This window comes from Gigantopelta aegis, chromosome 3 (assembly GCF_016097555.1).
Source record: "Gigantopelta aegis isolate Gae_Host chromosome 3, Gae_host_genome, whole genome shotgun sequence".
In the NCBI taxonomy this organism is placed as follows: Eukaryota; Metazoa; Mollusca; class Gastropoda; order Neomphalida; family Peltospiridae; genus Gigantopelta; species Gigantopelta aegis.
This window is the reverse complement of record NC_054701.1, coordinates 2,574,056-2,586,083: the sequence shown is the minus strand read 5'-3', so window position 1 is coordinate 2,586,083 and position 12,028 is coordinate 2,574,056. Positions and strand designations below refer to the sequence as shown.

The 12,028-nt window shown below is 45.5% G+C and overlaps 1 long non-coding RNA gene across 1 annotated transcript; it reads right to left on the bottom strand.

Annotated features, from left to right (window-relative positions):
* Window positions 1-684: 684 nt before the first annotated feature.
* LOC121367326 lies at window positions 685-1,479 on the bottom strand. The gene is made up of 3 exons (XR_005957363.1): window positions 1,154-1,479; window positions 889-930; window positions 685-736 (listed from the first exon to the last, which is right to left on the bottom strand). It is a non-coding gene; the product is annotated as an uncharacterized LOC121367326 (long non-coding RNA).
* Window positions 1,480-12,028: the final 10,549 nt, after the last annotated feature.

Genomic DNA, 12,028 nt, shown 5'->3' with positions numbered 1-12,028 from the left:
CACTTATTTCCTGAAAAAAATATGTGTTTAATCTAGAGCGTTGACCTTGCAAATAATACGTTGACAGGATAGCGGGCGAATCGTAGATCACGTAAAGGTGGTTCAGTCGAATTGTTAATAACAAATATATGCGAATGTGCCCTGATTAGTGTCATTGACAAGGCATCATACCCATAGACCTGTTATTTTTTTTTATTTTTTTTTATTTCCTCAATTTTTAGAATTAAATTGTCCAATTCCTTCATGATTTGTCTTCTGTCCCTGGAAAAAAAGAAATAGTTTTTCAAATGTGATGCTCTCAAAAAAAGTTAATATTCCTGAAAAGCTTAATATATATATATAATAATTGCACGATACTCAGTTTAATACCATTTTATAAAATCATGTCTAGACATTGTAGTGGTATAGAGAACATCCCCTCACCCACTCAGATTAATTCGGACGTTCCTATGACAAATATCATCCACTGGATCTTAATTATATGAAAGACAACAAAAAATAAAACAGCACGGTTTTACAAGAACAGTCAGGTAGTGTGTGTTTTAGTAAACATACTTACATATCAGTGTTTTGTGGGGGGTTTAGCAGACCCCTCAGTGTAGGGTATGTGCCAGTGGCTGCGGCAGTGAGGGTGGTGGAGGCGGTGGTGGTGGTGGCGGTGGTGGTGGTGGTGGTGGTGGTGGTGGTGGTGGAGGCGGTGGTGGTGGTGGTGGCTAACGCCACATAATATTCGTCACTGGAAATATACAAAAATTTACATAAAAATACAAGCATTGATCAAAGCTGTGTATATTGTAACCTTTCGAACATCGCCGTGTGGAACATAAAACATGGTGAAATTTAAAAAAAAATCAACTAGGACGATAGTGAGCTATAAAATAATCTTACCTCCACTGGTCCAGGAGACTTTCTAAATCAAACTGATCTATTCTGAAAAAGAGAAAAGACATTTAGTTTTATCGTGAATGGGATTTTTTAAAGTGAACTTTTGATGTAAAAATAATTTGAAACCAAACATTACTGATTTTAAAATGATACATTTGACATGATTTAACTAACATTTTGCCCCAAAAAAAAAGAATCAAAGCAGTAAATATTTCTTTATATATTAGTTTATCAAAATGTATATATCATAAATAATTTTTAAACTTACGCATTATCATTGATGGTGTCCATCTTGATCTGTTGTAACAAAAAATGTGTTTGAATTTATACCCATCACTGTTCCAGTAACCTACTGAAGAACTAGGTCAGTGACCTAGAAACCTTGAATCTCCCTGACCCAATGAGAATTGTTTTCTTCATAATTACACTTTCCAAGCAGCAACTAGGAGGGGACAAATTATTTATAAATAAAATAAAAACTTCCTGTGATACCCTACAATATTATAATAAATTCGAGTAAACCATGGTCCCTGTGACCAGGGGCCTCTCCCTCCAAAAAAGACAGTACTTCGACAGCACCCCTCAGGTTGCACACCCCAGGGATCCGTCTCTGACTGCTATCAGTGCTAAGCGTGTCACATGTTATACTTTGTAACAGTTCATTGAAACAATCCCCTTTCATTGTGTTCATATACAAAAAAAATGTTTTACATTCAGTAGATTGTGATATTGAGCAATATTAATAATTTAAAATATCAATTTAAAATATATACTCAAGACTAGTGTTTTTTTAAGGTATAATATATGAAATATTAAAAATTATTATTACTGATGTCGATGACGTTCACACACACGTATAGTTCAGGTGACAATGTAAATAAGCACGTACATAAATATTAACCTTGTGATCGGAAATTTCTAAGCAATTGCTCGTCACACAAATAAACATGTATATCTGACAGATATCTGTATTTACACTATCGCATGAACGTAATGTACTATTTTATGCGAAACAACACTAGGTCTGATGTATGACAACACCTTTGACCTAATCTAAAAACGTATCTCTGCACACTACGAGCCAGTAGGGGTGCCAATGGGTTATTTTTAAATGTTACAAAAATAATTCCTGGGGTCTTTGCTCAATAATGCCCCTCAATATTGACCTAAAAGTACCCCCCTCTCCCATAGGCCTGTATTTTGCTTTTTTAGATGGATCGCTTTGTCATCAACGCCACGGTGGATTCTTTCACGAGCAGCGACGACTTGCTTGCCTGGGCTAAGCAATATGGGCTGGAAAACGACGAATACGTGAATTTAAAACTCATAGAGCTACTATGTCAGGAAATTAAACAATCTGAAGAAGCCGCTGCGATGGAGATGGAACAATCAGAAGAAGCGTTGGAGACTCCCCCTGTCCCCGAGGTCGAAGACTTATGGTCTCCCTTAACACCTGAGGAATACGAGGAATTGATCAAACTGTGTGACGAACACTGGAATCCATCCTATGACGAACTGGCAAGGATTTGTATTGACGACGGGGAATGGCAACCAGAAGAAGAACCTATGGTTACTACTAAAGACGACGACGACGTTAAACAGGGAAAAGGTCTGCCATGTTCGTTTTGCAATGCCACGTTCAGAAGAATGCCCGATCTATTGAAGCATAGACTACAGTGTGCACAGAGACCATCGTCGCCACCACTACCATCTACATCGTCAGAGCCGCCATTGAAACGCCAGCGTACCATCAATCAAGTGGGAGGGATCGGTCCTGTTGCTGCTGCTACCGCTCCAGTAACCACTGAAACACCATCTACTCCCTACACGTTTACAAAGAAAGGTACGAGGACGCACAAGAAAACATCGGCAGTCGACACGACCTACGACATAAAGTTTGACGAGCAGTGGAAAGGGAAAAAACTCAAAGATTTACACCACGATTTGTATGCCATGTTTGAAGACGTTCTCAAAGAAGCCACCATCGATCTACAAGGCAGCGACCTTGGACGTGTGATCGTCCATCACGATGCCCTGAATTCACCGATCGTCGTACCCCTACAACCGCTATCCGAACTGAATGCTGACGTCATCTTGGGACACATCGAGAAAGTACTCCAGAGCAACGAAGATTTACCACTGGACACATCGTTCAGCATTCAAGTCGGTACCATACAAATCCCGAGAGGCGGAAGATCTGACGTCACACTGACCAATCTCAATGGACCTGACAATTCGGTTCACATGAAAAGATCACTAGTCGAAATCGTGAATGACGACGATTTGTGCATGTCCCGTGCTATCGGTGTTGCCTGGGCCAAACTGAACTGCATCTCGAGCAAAGACTGGCAAGAGCTCGTGGGTGGTCCTTACCTCAAGACACCGCTCATCGACTTGATCATACATCACAAGAAATGCCCTCAATCATTTTATGACAATGTAAGGAAGAGGAATCGCCGAGAACAGAAGACGTTGGCTCTGAAACTGTGTGCACTGGCAGGAGTACCCACCAATCGTCCATGCAGTTTGAATGACATTCCTGCCTTTGAACAAGTCTTGGGATGCCAGATCCTCGTGGTCAGTGCCGAACTGGGTAATAAATTCCTCCGAGTGGGTGACCAGACGTCACAGGCACCCAGACTCTTTCTATATTTTGTGGAGCAGCCAACACCTCATTTTCACGCCATTGTGAAGATCACTGGATTTTTTTCGGCGTCCTACTTTTGCCAACATTGTTTGAAACCATACAACGACAAGACACACCATTCCTGTTCTTTGACCTGCATCGTATGTCACAGTCAGAACTGTCCCGAAACCGACGTCCAGATGTCGTGCCGCCACTGTCACGTGACCTGTCGATCGCCGGAATGCTTTCAACGTCACAAACAACAAAAGCAAGACAACAAAGGACGCACCATCCCCTCCAAGTGTGAGAGTTTTTGGAAATGTACCATCTGCAAAAAAATGCTCGACAGAAGCGAGAGGGATCCTAAACTGCACACCTGTGGGGAATGGAAATGTCCTTGCTGTAACAACTATGTAGACTAAGGTCATCTTTGCTACCAGCCTCCCAAAGAAATCAACGACGCCCACACAAAATTCATTTTTTACGACTTCGAATGCCGCCAGGATGAATTACTTCAATGTCAGGAAGGTTACCTGCCTAGTGGAGTCTGCCTAACCTGTGCAGGAGACAACTGCAGTCATCAGTCTCGGTGGTATTCCTGGTGGCCGCTTCTGTATGCTTGCTTCCATCTTTATTGATTTCTCTGGGGTCAGCATCTTCTTTGGGTCCATTGTCTTCACAACAGCCACGGGTTTGTACACTGTAGGAGGTGTTTGCCCTTTTCCATCTTGAATTTGTTTGGGTTGTGTTGCATCCATCACTTGTCCTTTTAATAGTCGTATATATTTTTCTTCAGGCACCAGAATGTTTTTGGCCACGTGTTGCATCATGCAGTTTTTAACAAGGGTGCTATACTCTGTAGCACGAGCACGATGATACCAGCTCTTAACACTTGTTTCTTCTTCTTGATAGAAACCGTTTTGTCACCCAACACACGTAATACGTTTTTGTGTTTCTTCAACTTTTCAAACGCCTGTTTAGAGAGTGGAACGTCACTATGCAATATGTTGGCAATGATGAATGTCAGGGTTTTCAACTGATCCTTGGTTATATGTTTCAACAGCAGACTTTTCTGTTTTGTCGATTTGCCAGACAGCAAGAACTGTAAGAACATCAGGTTCTCCTTGATGACTTGAGACATTTTGACGTGGCTTTAAAAATGGGCTGCTATTTATACTCTCGGGACGTAGACGATGGAGTCTTCATTGGGAAATATCCGAGTTCTCAGTCTCAGCTTATCATCACCATGGGGCGACATGTCCACCACCAAATAATTAAAAGGGGTCTTCATGGCATCCCTGTATGCTTCTACCAAAACATCAGCACGGCCAGGAAACAACTGACGGCCCAGCGTCATGATCTGTGATGTATCTCTCACATTTTTAAAGAGGACAAGATACCAGGTGTTGAGAGCAATGGTTCTGGCAGACTTTCCCTGTCCATAGAGGTTTTGGGTAATGAATACGACACTCAGTCTTCTGTGATGACATCCTTGTGTAAACAGTAGCTCTATGTCTTTGTGCTCTAGTACGTGATTCATCAAGTCATCCAAAATGATAAGTCCATGTTGTCCGTCGGCAAATTCTTCTATTTCTGTCTGCGTGGGTAACCCCGAATGAAACATTAGGTTAGCTACAGTCTTTTCCATTTCGTCGTAAAGTGTCTGGTACACGCCATAGCAATACATGATTTTCTTTGGAGGGTCTTTGACGTACATGCCATTCAGGTTCTTCAGAAGTCTGTATACCCACTGAGTCTTTCCAGCACCCGTTGGGCCTGATACACACATACTCGAGCAAGGTTCAAATGGTGTCAAACTCTGTGTTTCCCACCAAGGACGTGTGGGATCCACCACTGCTTCGGGACTCCACGAAATGGCACTCTTGGGTAACGTGGGTTTCACTGCTTCGAATGTCTCTTTTGTCAACCATGATACTCTGTTTTCCAAATGGTGTACTTGAGACAGATGGTTAGGAAGTCTCAACAAATTCTTGGCCTGACATCCAGGCACGGGACAATCTTTTCTGACACGACCCATAGCGACAAATGTATCTATTAAACTAAACTACTTTGCAAATCACAACTATTTTTATAGAGTGGCCCTGACGTGGCCCTGGCGTGGCCCTGACGTGGCCCTGAGTGGCCCTGACGTGGCCCTATGTGGCCCTGACGTGGCCCTGAGTGGCCCTGAGTGGCCCTGGCTTGGCCCTGACGTGGCCCTGGCGTGGCCCTAACGTGGCCCTGAGTGGCCCTGAGTGGCCCTGGCGTGGCCCTGAGTGGCCCTGGCGTGGCCCTGACGTGGCCCTGAGTGGCCCTGAGTGGCCCTGACGTGGCCCTGATGTGGCCCTGATGTGGCCCTGAGTGGCCCTTGGCCCTGACGTGGCCCTGCCCTGAGTGGCCCTGACGTGGCCCTGAGTGGCCCTGTGTGGCCCTGTGTGGCCCTGATGTGGCCCTGACGTGGCCCTGATGTGGCCCTGGTGTGGCCCTGAGTGGCCCTGGTGTGGCCCTGAGTGGCCCTGATGTGGCCCTGGCCCTGTGGCCCTGTGTGGCCCTGAGTGGCCCTGACGTGGCCCTGTGTGGCCCTGACGTGGCCCTGACGTGGCCCTGATGTGGCCCTGTGTGGCCCTGAGTGGCCCTGGTGTGGCCCTGTGTGGCCCTGATGTGGCCCTGACTGTGGCCCTGACGTGGCCCTGTGTGGCCCTGGTGTGGCCCTGTGTGGCCCTGAGTGGCCCTGGTGTGGCCCTGGTGTGGCCCTGACGTGGCCCTGACGTGGCCCTGACGTGGCCCTGACGTGGCCCTGACGTGGCCCTGACGTGGCCCTGATGTGGCCCTGACGTGGCCCTGACGTGGCCCTGACGTGGCCCTGAGTGGCCCTGGCGTGGCCCTGGCGTGGCCCTGACGTGGCCCTGAGTGGCCCTGAGTGGCCCTGACGTGGCCCTGACGTGGCCCTGATGTGGCCCTGACGTGGCCCTGAGGTGGCCCTGACGTGGCCCTCTAACATCTAAATGTATCCTATGATATTTCTCTCCTGTTTGCCAGAGATATAAAAGTCCCTGTTGCCCCTTGTTTACCACGTGGAGGTCGGAGAGATTCAAACAAGATATACCAAATTTGATGTTTTTATGGAGAATGTAGTGGAGGGAATATACCAAGTTTGATGTTTCATACCGAGTTTGATTTTGAGGAACAAGTTTGATGAACTATACCTGTGATTGTAAATTTTTTTTTAATCCAAAACATTAATTTGCAGCTTCCCCCTTAAACACAACTTGTTTGTGTCCAAGAGGTGAGTGGAGAGTGGGATAATGCATGGAGAATTTAGATTACTTCTACACAAATTTTGAATTGCTGGCCTAAAATAACGGAGTATTGACTCCATAAATCACAAATGTATCGGACTATTTAAAAAAAATACAAAAGTGAATTTGAACTGCACTCAAACAAAGTCCGATAAAAAAAAAAGTTACCGTGTGGAGACTAATACCAAGTTTGATTTTGGGAGATAAATACCAAGTTTGATGTTACATAATTTGAAATGGAGGAAAAATACCAAGTTTGATGTTTCATACCGAATTTGATGATTCATACAGAACCTTAATAGCCATAAGGAAGAGTGTCCAAATTGTCTTGAATGACACGCTTGGTGTACACTATCTTGTACCTTTTCTCTTCCACTTTGTTGTAAATTTTTCTCTTCCTTTTTTCTCTTGAAATTTTGGATGGGTTCGTCACGGTCAGGGTAGCATCTCTGGTGGGTGACAAAACTATCTCGCGGATAGCTTCAAAGTTGATGAGCTGTGCATTGGCATAGTTTAAGGAAAAACCTCGCACCTTGCACACTTCTGAGCCTTTATTGGTTCTGTAGCCATAATTTTGGGACCTCCACTGACAAATTCGGTGATGAACTGACCATCCAATTCGTCAGTCAATTCACCAAGATAATCTCCCAGAGGGGGCTGATAGTCTCCAGGCCTTGCCACGAAAATGACCGAGTCCGTGTCGTAGTACAACACATTTTCGTCCAGCTGTTCCAACACACTGTATAACTTCAATCTCGCCCAGGAAGTGGTAAAGGTCGCCAGAAAAACGTTGGTTTTTAAATCTTCTGGGATGAAGGTGGATTTGTGTTGGTATTCGAGCTGCAAAATGGTTTCTGTCAACACGTGGAAATCGATAACTTCTTTGGTGGGATCTGCCAACATCTGGAAGAAAACGTCTGCATTGCTTTCGTGGATGAAGGCAGACTGTTTCATGTTCAGACGTTGACCATACTTCCCCCAGAAACTGTTCAGACACAGCTTGGCCAGTGAACGAAGTCCCGGATTCTTTGTGATTTTATCTTTATCCAGCTGTACGCCCTCTTTGTCTCTGTATTGCCTGATGTATTGGTCTTTATCTTCATCTGTCAAACACCATTCGGGCCATCCACTGGCTTCTTGTTTTAGCTTGAGAAAGGTGTTGATGTACTCGGCAAAGAGACCACCGTCACGTGTCGTTGGATTGTACTGGGTTGTTTCAGGCCAGTGGTAGACCTCGTACACTGTGATGACTTGGTACCCCTTTTCCATGGCTTTAAGAATTTCTGGTATGCACCAGGTTCCAGTGATGTTCCTCTCTTCATCCGAATGATGGCATGGTGTTTGTAGTTCCTGATCCGAACAGGTTCTGCACAAAGGAAATTTGAGTTTTCCATTGGAACGGTAAGGCAGAACAGGATGGTAGAGTTTTCTAGGAGGGGCAACTTTCACCTTGGCGATTCCAAAGTATTGATCCAGTGGCTTGAAATCCTTGTGTATGATTTCAGGATGTCCTACGGGATACTGGCAATATTTGTTGACCCACGGATACAGAGATGTGAAATCCACGTACTTGACTTCTTCCCCTTCTTTGACTTTATAGTGTAACGTGCTGGCATTCGTTCTTCCTCCAAAGAATGAATCTCTGGGATTTAACCGGTCTTGAAGATCCAAAGAGTTCACAAACTGCTTCAGCTCTGGGTTGGATTTCTGAAGATGGTTAAACTCGTGTTCCCAGATTTCGATGACTTTGTATCCTTTCAGTTTCAGTTCTTCTCTCTTTCTACAGGTTAGGGCGTACAGTTCTTCAATGGATTGACTGGTTCTAGGATGGATGGTGTTAGAACGCTCGTGTGGGAAACAGTGTCGACAGCCGTGCCACAAGCAGCCATGGAACTCAAAGGCCGTGTTCGTCTTAGCACAGAAACCATCCAGTCGGTAATGAGTTCCTGGTACCTGATGTTCCCCTCCATTGAGTGCATGCTGGATCTGGTACTTGTCTTGATTTCGGTGTTGAACCCATTCCAACCACTGGATGGACACTCTGCTGAATTGATCTTTTTGGATGTACCCCTCACTTGGCACTTGAGCTATAGGACTGGGTACAGTTTCAGACTCGACGATGGTCATCCCACGATCTCTCAACTCTTCTTCCGTCAGCCATAAATCAGGTTTCACCTTGATGGATCCATCCTCTCTGACCGTCATCCAGTCTGTGATTTCCTGGGCGTCTGTAAGTTTGACATGCTGATGTTTCTTGAGAAATTTGCTCTGAAAGATGCCCATACATACCGAGGCAATGGTGATGTACTGGGCAAACGGATCGATGCCATTGATGTAGGTGACCGCTTTGGTATCGAGGTCGATCTGTTTTTCACCAGTGGCTTCCAGCATCAGAGCTTGAAATTTTAAGCAGGCTTCTCTGAGAACAGCGACGTCAGAGACACAGTATTCCCTCATCTCTTTCTGAAAGTCGAACATTCCCTGCTGCTCAGTATGCCACTTAAGAAATGTTGATCTCTCCTTGGACCCCATATAATTGACACCATACATGTTTGGTTCGGGAAACGGTCCACGGTAATTCTGGTTTCCTAGGGTGTTAAAATAATGGGGAAAGTATCCCTTCTTCAGTTCTGTCAAACCAAATGCCTTGGGGAAAGCCGCCAGTTTCATGGGGAGAAAATTCAAACTGTCAATAATCCTGATGTTAAGTCCTCTCTCCACTTGCAGGTACATGATTTTTGATCCATTGTAAATGATTTTTTGTGGATACATCGACTGGTCAATCATGTATTCCAGAAGAAAGTAGGCATCGTAGGCCTTGTTATTATGGGCGATAGCCGTGACATCTTTGTGGTCGTCTTGGAACAGCCACTGGCAAAACCGAATGTGGGTTCCATCACCCTGAAAGATGACTTGACGAAATCCACAGGTCTGCTCACATGGTTCCTTCAGGTAATTCTTCTTCTTGTCTCGTTTGTTACAGCATGGACACCTTGACCCGCATGCATGACATTTGGATGTTTCTGTGACTGGTTCGTGTTTGCACACTTCACAGGCCGTCTGTGCCACCAGGTAGTTTGGCACGTGTTGTTGTTTGCCACACCACGATTGCTGGCAATGTTGACACCGAGACTGATGACTACAGTTGTCTCCTGCACAGGTTAGGCAGACTCCACTAGGCAGGTAACCTTCCTGACATTGAAGTAATTCATCCTGGCGGCATTCGAAATCGTAAAAGATCAACTTGGTATGGGCGTCGTTGATTTCTTTTGGAGGCTGGTAGCAAAGATGATCGTGGTCCACATAGTTGTTACAGCAGGGGCATTTCCATTCCCCGCAGGTGTGGAGTTTAGGATCCCTCTCGCTTCTGTCGAGCATCTTTTTGCAGATGGTACATTTCCAAAAACTCTCACACTTGGAGGGGATGGTGCGTCCTTTGTTGTCTTGCTTTTGTTGCTTGTGACGTTGAAAGCATTCCGGCGATCGACAGGTCACGTGACAGTGACGACACGACATCTGGACTTCGGTTTCGGGACAGTTTTGGCTATGACACACGATGCAGGTCAAAGAACAGGAATGATTTTTCTTGTCGTTGTATGGTTTCAAACAATGTTGACAAAAGTAGGACGCCGAAAAAAATCCAGTGATCTTCACAATGGCGTGAAAATGGGGTGTTGGCTGCTCCACAAAATATAGAAAGAGTCTGGGTGCCTGTGACGTCTGGTCACCCACTCGGAGGAATTTATTACCCAGTTCGGCACTGACCACGAGGATTTGGCATCCCAAGACTTGTTCAAAGGCAGGAATGTCATTCAAACTGCATGGACGATTGGTGGGTACTCCTGCCAGTTCACACAGTTTCAGTGCCAACGTCTTCTGCTCTCGGCGATTCTTATTCCTTAAGTGTTTGAAATATGATATTGGACATTTCTTGTGATGCATGATCAAGTCGATGAGCGGCGTCTGGGGGTAAGGACCACCCACGAGGTCTTGCCAATCTTTGCTCGAGATGCAGTTCAGTTTGGCCCAGGCAACACCGATAGCACGGGACATGCACAAATCGTCGTCATTCACGATTTCCACCAATGACTGCTTTATGTGCACCGAGTTGTTTGGGCCTGTCAGAACAGTTAGGTTGGTGGCTGATCTTCCGCCTCTCGGGATTTGTATGGTACCGACTTGAATGCTGAAAGATGTGTCCAGTGGTAAATCTTCGTTGCTCTGGAGTACTTTCTCGATGTGTCCCAAGATGACGTCAGCATTCAGTTCGGATAGCGGTTGTAGGGGTACGACGATCGGTGAATTCAGGGCATCGTGATGGACGATCACACGTCCAAGGTCGCTGTCTTGTAGATCGATGGTGGCTTCTTTGAGAACGTCTTCAAACATGCCATACAAATCGTGGTGTAAATCTTTGAGTTTTTTCCCTTTCCACTGCTCGTCAAACTTTATGTCGTAGGTCGTGTCGACTGCCGATGTTTTCTTGTGCGTCCTCGTACCTTTCTTTGTAAACGTGTAGGGAGTAGATGGTGTTTCAGTGGTTACTGGAGCGGTAGCAGCAGCAACAGGACCGATCCCTCCCACTTGATTGATGGTACGCTGGCGTTTCAATGGCGGCTCTGACGATGTAGATGGTAGTGGTGGCGACGATGGTCTCTGTGCACACTGTAGTCTATGCTTCAATAGATCGGGCATTCTTCTGAACGTGGCATTACAAAACGAACATGGCAGACCTTTTCCCTGTTTAACGTCGTCGGCTTCTTCAGAGGTAACCATAGGTTCTTCTTCTGGTTGCCATTCCCCGTCGTCAATACAAATCCTTGCCAGTTCGTCATAGGATGGATTCCAGTGTTCGTCACACAGTTTGATCAATTCCTCGTATTCCTCAGGTGTTAAGGGAGACCATAAGTCTTCGACCTCGGGGACAGGGGGAGTCTCCAACGCAGTGGCTTCTTCTGATTGTTCCATCTCCATCGCAGCGGCTTCTTCAGATTGTTTAATTTCCTGACATAGTAGCTCTATGAGTTTTAAATTCACGTATTCGTCGTTTTCCAGCCCATATTGCTTAGCCCAGGCAAGCAAGTCGTCGCTGCTCGTGAAAGAATCCACCGTGGCGTTGATGACAAAGCGATCCATCTAAAAAAATACAAAATACAGGCCTATGGGAGAGGGGGGTACTTTTAGGTCAATATTGAGGGGCATTATTGAGCAAAGACCC